Source organism: Myotis davidii, unplaced genomic scaffold (assembly GCF_000327345.1).
Source record: "Myotis davidii unplaced genomic scaffold, ASM32734v1 scaffold373, whole genome shotgun sequence".
NCBI classification, from domain to species: Eukaryota; Metazoa; Chordata; class Mammalia; order Chiroptera; family Vespertilionidae; genus Myotis; species Myotis davidii.
Window position 1 is genome coordinate 2,243,456 of NW_006287255.1, and position 9,454 is coordinate 2,252,909.

Sequence of the window (9,454 nt, forward strand, 5' to 3'; positions counted from 1 at the left end):
TTCTAATTAGCAGATTACCCTTTTATTAGTATAGATGGTCTTTGAATGCTTCATCAGATAAAATTTTGTAAGTATGTGGTTGAATAATTGGAATTGGTGTTGTAAGACATTGCTTGAAAATTGCCCTGTAGACACTTGCTAATGGAAATGTGCATTTGTATGTTAGTAGAGTCTGGCACTATTAGCTATTGTACCCAATACAATGTACTCTCTAGGATCCCAAGGTACCAAACAACCTAGGCAATACTAAGAAAATAATGGCTTAAAAATCAGCCATGCTCATGACGTTAAGTACAAAATGATTTTTTAAAATGAACCTAACCTACAAGAGTAACAACCAAATTTCCTAATTTATGGGGGGAAAGGGTGCACGCATAATTGGCCAGGTAATAAAACTACTGAAAAGGTTTTGCTTTCTGGTATAAGCAATCATGTCACGCTTACCTTTCCTGAGGCCCAGAATGCCTACAAACTCTCAGCAACACAGCTGTTTATTCTATATGTTACCCTACATATTAAAAAGTGATGTAACAGATGGGCTCTGGGTGGCCCGGGCCAGAGAAGAGGAGTTGCATGTGTCGTTTCAGCTGGCGGTAGTGGCAGGGCGTAGGCGTGGTGGCTGTAGGACCGCGGGGTTTGTGAGATGACTGCTGACATTTCTGAATCCGGGGGACATGATTGCAAAGGAGACTCCAGGAGCAATACCAAGTTAGATGCAGATTACCCACTCTGGGTCCTTTACTGTGGAGTGTGTTCATTACCAACAGAGTACTGTGGCTATATGCCTGATTTTCCTAAATGGAGACAGTGGTTAGAGAAGAATTTTCCAAGTGAGTTTGCAAAACTTACAGTAGAAAATTCACCCAAACAAGAAGCTGGAATTAGTGAGGGTCAAGGACCAGCAGGAGAAGAGGAAGAGAAGAAAAAACAAAGGAGAGGTGGAAGGGGTCAAATAAAACAAAAAAAGAAGACCGTACCACAAAAGGTTACGCTAGCCAAAATTCCCAGAGCAAAGAAGAAATACCTAACAAGAGTGGGGGGCCTTGCAACTTTTGAAATTGATCTTAAAGAAGCACAAAGATTTTTTGCTCAAAAATTCTCCTGTGGTGCCTCAGTGACAGGGGAGGATGAGATCATCATTCAGGGAGACTTTACAGATGACATCATTGATGTCATTCGGGAAAAATGGCCAGAGGTGGATGATGATAGCATTGCAGATCTTGGAGAAGTGAAGAAGTGATTTTGAAAATTTGTCTGTATTTAATGGTCTGAACTGAGAGGTGATATGGCCAAAGGGGGAGAGGCCTTTTGAAAAAGTAAAAATATTTATCCTACAGGAAAACTATGGACCACCTCGTCCTTGGCATTTTCACTGTTCTGTCCAAGGCTGCTTATGTTTGTTATTTTGTTGTTGTTTTTTTGCCAAAGCCTGATAAACAGGAGAGACTGTCATGCTTATGCATGAAATAGGATTTTGGCAAATAAAAATGTTTGGTCACTTGGTCCTGACTTCTCTTTCTGTCTTTTAAACTTTTTATTTTTGGAAAAACACTGTAGACTTTTGTGGGAAGTTTATTTTGTGTCGTGATTTAATCTGGTTTAAAGCTGAGTGACATTTTAAAGAATTGTAATTGGGCTTCTTCCTCAGGCATAATTATCTCCTTGCTTCTTCGGCGTGATAGTTCTGAGATGACTGAGCATCTGATAGATTTATGGTTGAATGGGCTTCATTGTTACCAACCAAGCCCCAAATCCGTTTTATACATTGTCATTGCTCTGAGAGGAAGGCCATTTACAGAGGCTGGGAGTTCTTATTCTGGCTATCTGAGTGTAAAATCCTGCTAACCAGTTGAAGATACTATAAGCCTGTGTTCAATATATTGTCTGGGAAATAGCAACTGAAACATGTTTTTCTCACAAGAGAAACTGACTGCACTAAACAAATTAAAACTTTTGTTTTTATAAAGGTCTTAAGCCAGGTGATACAAGTGGAAGACTGGTGGTATTTTAATTGTTAAAGATTCCTTTAATAAATTTAGAACCTATTGTTTATTGCCATGCAAATTATAATCTTGAATGTTTTTATAAATAATTGAAATCTTAGAATGTGTAGTAAAGATGTAAATTTAAAAAAAGAAATTCTGCATTAACTGTGAATTTTACTAAATACGATTATCTGATGAAGCAAATTCATCCATCGAGACCATGCGGTGTGTGTTATGTATGCTGTTGGTGCTGGAAGATGTCTGTATGCCTATATCAACACATGTGACTTCATGTAAAGGTTATTAATGTTCAGAGTTCTTGGCAAATGCAGTTTCAATCCATATATAGCCAGCAGTGGATGTTACTGCAGGAAAATGCAGCATTAAAATTGTCCTTGTGTAAAAAAAAAAAAAAAGTGATGTAACAAATCACCTCATTATTATTGCTTTATGCCATTAATTACCATTTTTGTTATCATTGTTTAAGAATTATTTTCTCTGAAGTGAAATCTTAATGATTTATCTGTTTAAAACTATTCAGTAGATTTGCATGTCCTGTAGGATAAATCTGAGATTCTTGGCATGGCATACAAATCTCTTCAATAATTTGCCCATTACTTTTTTGTCCATCATTTTCTACTTCTTTCCTAAAAACTTACACTCTAGGAAAACCACAAAACTTTTGGTTGCCAAGCATGTGTGTTTTCACATGTTTTATGATATTGTACATGCCGTTTGTTCCATATGCTCTACTTTCTCCATGCATGTTACAAAGAAACATCTTCTGGCCTTCTCTGACTCCTCCAAGTAGATCTATGGATTATTATTTATCCTGTGATTTCACTGAATCTACTTTATGCCTCATATATAACATGTTTATCACATATATACACCCTATATAATAAAAGTGTAATATGCAAATTGTCCCCTCGACCGGAGTTCTTTTGGGAGTTCAGCCAGCCAGGGGATTGGCCAGCCAGGAGAAGGGATGGAGACCCTGGTCAGGGGCACTGGCAGGCAGCCGAGGGAAGGAGGGAGGGAGGCCCTGGCCAGCAGCAGCAGGAGGCCAGGGGAAGGGAGGGAGTATCCGGCAGCCACTAGGGATCCTAGCAGTGCACAAATTTTGTGCACTGGGCCTCTAGTATATATACTTAAAAACTTTGATAATCTAATCCACAGTATCTTGCTCAGTAAAATAGTATAGACATTAAAAAGGATGAGATAAGCTTTGATTAAAGAGACATGGATTGAAGTTAAAAATAAAATTTATTGTAACTGGATGACTTTGAGCATGGTATTCTTACCTCTCTGGGTTTCAGCTTCCTCACTTGTAAGACAGTAACTCCATTATAGGGTTGTAACTATTAAATGCAATTACATATGTGATCATTAAAAAGAGTACCTGAAGTACCATCAAAGGAATGGTGGCATCAGAGGTACCCTTGGTCTCACCCTTTCACCAATTTTAGTAGCTATAACTCAACAAAGCATTCTCTGATCAACACACAAACATACCTAAAAGATCTGCTCATTGAAACATCTAAAGTTGGGCAAAGTGGGAGTGAACTGGAGAGGCAAGAAGAGCGAAAATCTGAGATGAGCCAGTGATGCAGTTCTGCAGCTGGGAGCTTACAGTGGGGCTCAGCCTGGGGAGAGGAGGAATTAGATTGTGTCTGGCACTCTCTTCAGCTGGGAGGAGTAAAGAGATTCAGTGGACATTCCTGCAGGAGTGGGCTATACAAGCTGTGACTGAGCCCAGAGACCTGGGCAAGCACACAGAGCCTTGCAACCATGGTCTGCATTTCAAACAGAGAAACAAAGCCATGGAACCTGGCTACCCTAAAGCCACCCAGAGCTCAGCTCCCTTTGCTCTTGGTTTTGGGTTGTAGAAAACATTATCTGCAAACCTGATAACTGATACTAGAGCATCATATTTTTCCCTAAGCAAAGGGTGCATGCTGTGACTGGTCCTGTAGCAGGTGTGCAGGGTGGACCCCATAGAGACCCGAGGTTGCCAACAACAAAGAAGCCTGCCAGGATACCTCAGCCCCACATCCATGCATCATTGCTACATTGATGGCAGCATCTGTCTGTGCAGGGCAGCAGTGGAATTTTGCAGATTAGAGAATCATCACCGACTGCATTTTCTTGTGGGGTTGGTTCCCTGGGATAGGTGTGACCTAAGAGCACATACAAGGAAACCATCTACCGAAGGAACTAACTCCCCAAAGAGATCTGTATAGCTAGAGAAGTACAAGGGAGCTAAAAAATTGTGATTCAGCACCACCTACTGAAAAAAAAAAATAGATCTCTTGGTATTAATCTGCTAGAGAAATGCCACTTATACATAGATGCCCAGACAGAAAAGGAATTCATCAAATACCATGAATAATTCAGGTAGTGAGGCAGCTCAGAAAGAAAATGAAAAATCTCCAGGAAAAATAAAACAAGACACAAAAAATGTAAAGCCCTGTAAGTATGTGATATAAATAACTGAGAATTCAAGATTGTAATTCTTTAAAAAACTCAATGAAGTGCTAGAAAATACAGACAAGCAATTTAATGAGCTCAGATTACAAATCAACAAACAAAACGAGTACTTTACCAAAGAGACTGAAACTTTAAAAAGGAAACAAAATGAAATTCTGGAGATGAAGAACTCAATAAAAGAGATAAAAAATGACCTAATAAGATTATGAAATAGAACAGATCAGATGGAGGAAAGGACTGATGCTATCAAAGAGAAAACTCTAGAAATGATTCAAAAGGAAGAATGGAGAGACTTGAGCATAAATTACAAAAATAAAAGAAATCTACAAGAGTTCTAACTCCATCAGAAAGAACAGTATAAGAATAATAAATAGCCCTGTCTGACTAGTTAGTTGGTTAGAGTATTGTACTGATATGACAAGGTTGTGGTTCAATCCCCGGTCAGGCTACTCACAAGAATCAACCAAAAATGCATAAATAAGCAGGTGGAACAACACATCAATGTTTATCTCTCTCTCTCTCAAATCAATAATTACTAGGTGTGCCGGTTAATATCGCGGATTTTGTAATCAAAGACAACACGACAATTTCAAGAGAAACATCAAAAGTGCTTTATTCAAAGTAATGTCCATCACTAGCTACACATTTTCACCATCTTTCAGGTAATTTGTGAATGCTGTCCCAATAGAACTTCTCTTGTTTTGAGGCAAACCATTCAGAGACCCAATTTTCCACTTCTTCGTACATTTTGAAGTGCTGCTCAGAAAGTTCGTGTGCCATTGATCGGAAAAAGTGGTAATTTGAAGGAGCAAGGTCTTGTGAATATGGCAGGTGGGTTCATACTTCCCAGACAAGATCTTTTAATGTGTCTTTAACTGGTTTTGGACTGTGTGATATGATGCGTTATCATGAAGCAAAATTATTTGCCATGTCTTCTGGCCCATTCTGGTCATTTCACGATCAAAGCATGGTTCAAATTGATTATTTGTTCCGGGTAGCGGTCAGTATTAATGGTTTCACCTGGTTTAAATGATCAGCAATTGTTTGCTGAGCAACATTTACTCTTTCTGCAAGTTGTTTTTGAGTTTGACACGCATCTTCATCCGATAATGTTTGTAATTGTTGGTCTTCAAACTTTTCCAGTTGACCTGGATGTTCTTTTTCTTTCACATCAAAATCATCACTTTTAAAGCATTTAAACCGGCATTCACAAGTATTTTGAGATGGAGCATGTTTACATATGCTTCCTAAAGTATACGATAACTTTCAGCAGCACTTTTCTTCAAAATAAAGTAATGTATTAAAACTTTCTGCGAATGCTCTTTTTTGGCAAGAAATTCGACATTTTTAAGTGTAAAAATATCTATGATGTTAACACCGTCATCAAATTTGACATATAAAGTTTTGAAGTTTGCTTTCAATACAACAAAATAGCATACATATCAAATCGCATATATATCCATATATGTGTAACTCCATCTATTGAAAAAAAAATCCACATTATTAATTGGCACACCTAGTAAAAATAATAATAAGCATAAAATAAAAAGAAAAGAGGAGAAGAGAACAGAGTACCTATTCATATTAATAGTTGATGAGAACTTCCCAAACTTAATGAAAGAGCTAGACTTTTGAATTGAAGAAATGAACAGAATACCTAATTATCTCAAACAAAAAAGGCCTTCTCCAAGGCACATTGTATAAAAACTTTGAACAAATACCAACAAAGAAAGAATTCTAAAGGACAGGGAAAAAAAGAAAGTAATCTATAAAGGAAATCCCATTAGATTATCATTGGACTACTCAGAAGAAACTCAATAAGATAGAAGACAGAAACCAAATATTCAATCTACTGAAAGAAAGAAAAAAACAGCCAAGGATAATATATCCAGAAAAGTTATCCTTTATATATGAAGGAGAAATAGACTTTTCCAGACATACAGAACCTGAGGGATTTTACCACCAAAAGACATCCATTGCAGGAAATACTCAAGAGGGTTATTCTACCTAAAACAAAGAATAAAAGGTCACAAAATTATGAGTAAGACCACCAACAATTTTACAACATAGATAGGGGTAATTTGTGACAACAAAACATAAAAGGGGAGGGTGTAAAGGTCTGAATTTGCAAAGGAGGATGGAGACCACATGCATTCAAAAGAAAAAGGACCTCTTCATATATGAAACTTTATTTTACATAAAACCTAATGTTAACCACACAAAACACAAAATAAAACTGAAACACATAGCTTAATAAAAGAAAATACAAAAAAAGCACGGAATACAACTAAACAAAAACAACAGATATACAAAGGATCATCTATATATATAAAACCCCAATATACAAATAGACCGAATGGCAGAACAACCAAACTGGTCTCTATGACCTGTGCTGACCGCCAGGGGGCACACACAGAACATGGCAGGTGTTGGCAGCAGGCAGAAGAGTGCGGAACATGGTGGGCATGGGACATGGTGGGATGGTGGAATAGGTGAGCGGGGGCTCCAGACCAAGGCGGGGCATTGGTCACTGTCATCTGGGTGAGCCTTTGGTGGTTACTGAAAACTATTTGCTCCCCCTCACCACAGTCCTGCCAGGCACTCTCAACTGCTGCGGTGCTGGCCCCGCTTGGACCTGCTGATCACTCTATGCCTTCAGCATGTGCGAGTGGCGGCTGCCAGCCTCAACCACCCCTCAGGGCTTCTCCACCTTCCCCTGCTCCTGAGGGGCAATCAGGACAGCAGTTGCTGCTCACACCCTTGCTGGTGCCTGGTGCCAGCCCTGATCGCTTGGCTCCGTCAGCTGGTGTGAGCTGGTGCGAGCGGCAGGAGTGGGGCTGCTGGCAGAGAGTGGACCAGGGGCCATGGTGGGAGGGGACAGGTGGGGATGCAGAGGATGGGACAAGACCCACCCCTGTGCCCACAGCAGCCTCGCATCCCACAGTTCCTTTCAAGGTGCACTGGGCCCCTAGTCATAGAATAATATCAAACACTATATGACACCAAATTCTATAATCTAGAAGAAATGGATAAGTTCCCAGAAATGTACAACCTTCCTAGACAAGAACTGGAAAATCTAAATAGCCTGATCAACAGTGAGAAAATTGAAACAACCAACATCCCCACCCCCCAAAATAAAAGATGCGGTGGCTTCACTAGTGAATTCTATCAAACATTCAAATAAGATTTGATGCTATCCTACTCAAACTCTTTCAAAAAACTGAAGAAGAGGAGGGAGAGGAACAGAGAGATAAAAACATTAGTGAGAGGGAAATGTTATTAAGCAGCTACCTCCTGCACTAACCTTAATGTGGATCCTGAGCCTTGATTGTGTGCCCTGACTGGAGATCAAACCAGTGACTTCTTCGTTCATGGGTAGAGGCTCAACCACTGAGCCCACTCGCTTGACAAGGCCATTCTATTTTAAATTTTTGAGGTAATTTCATACTGCTTTCTACTGTATCAATTTGCATTCCCACCAACAGTGCACTTTTCTCTACTTTCTCACCAATGCTTGTTTTTTGTTAATTTATTGATGACAGCCATTCTGACAGGCATGAGGTAATATCCCATTGTGATTTTAATTTGCTTATCTCTAATGATTAATGATGTTGAGCATTTTTTATATGTCTATTGGCCATCTGTATGTCCTCTTTGGAGAAGTGTGTATTCATGTACTTTGTCCATTTTTTTTTTTTTTGTCTTCCTGGTGTTGACTTGTATAAGTTTTTACTTTTTTTTTTTGTAATTTACTCCCTTTTTAGATGTATCATTGGCAAATATGTTCTTCCATTCAGTGGGTTGTATTTATATTGTGGTGATGGTTTCATTTGCTGTGCAAAACATTTTAGTTTAGTGCAGTCCCAACTTTTTAAATTTTTAACTTTCTTTTTATTGTTGATGCTATTACAGATGTCCTGCCCCTTTTTCCCACCTTTACCCAACCCCACCTTCCCTTTTCTCTGGCCATCACCATATTGTTGTCTGTGCCTATGGATTATGCATAAATGTTCTATGGCTAAACCCATCACCTCCTTTCATCTAGCCTTCCCCTGCCCCTCCCTTTTGACAGTCGGTTCCATGTTTCCATGTCTCTTTCTTTTTTTTTTTTATTTTTTAGTTTATTTTATTCATTAGATTCCACACATGAGTGAGATTGTATGGTGCTTGTCTTTCTGACTGGTTTACTTCACTTAGCACAACAACCTCCAGGACAGTCCATGCTGTCGCAAAAGGTAAGAGTTCCTTTCTTTTTATGGCTGTGTAGTAGATTGTTGTGCAGATATATCACAGCATTTTTATCCAGTCACCTAGTTATGGGCATTTGACTGTTTCCAGATCTTGGCATTGTAAATAATGCTGCTATGAACGTAGAGGTACATATATATATTCTTTCAAAAAAAAGAGTGTGGTTGCCTGCTCAAAAGGCAGTTCCATTTTTAACTTTTTGAGGAAACTTCATATAGTTTTCCAGAGTGATTGCACCAACTGCATTCCCACCAACAGTGCATTAGGGTTCCCTTTTCTCCTCATCTTGACCAGCACTTGTTGTTTCCTGATTTATTGATGGTAGCCATTCTGGCAGGTGTGAGGTGATATCTTATTGTGGATTTAATTGTCATCTCTCTGATAGTGACATTGAGCATTTTTTTTCATATGTTTATTGGCCATTCTGTATGTCTATTTTGGAGAAGTTTGTATTCAAAGTTTTTAAATTGATTGTTTCTTTCCCTGATGTTGAGCTATATAATTTATGTATCTTTTTTTGGGGGAAATTAACCCCTTTTCAGATATATTGTTGGTAAATATGTTCTCCTTTACAGTGGGCTCCTTTTTAATTTTGTTGATCATTTATTTTTCTGTGTAGAGGTTTTTAGTTTGATGTAGTCTCATTTGCTTATTTTTCCTTTATTTCCTTTGCCTTAGGAGACATATTGGAAAAATATTGCTACAAGAGATGTTTGAGATTTTATTGCCTA

General features: G+C 38.7%; 1 pseudogene; it reads left to right on the forward strand.

Annotated features, from left to right (window-relative positions):
* Positions 1–537: 537 nt before the first annotated feature.
* On the forward strand, positions 538–1,310 carry LOC102766044 (annotated as a pseudogene).
* Positions 1,311–9,454: the final 8,144 nt, after the last annotated feature.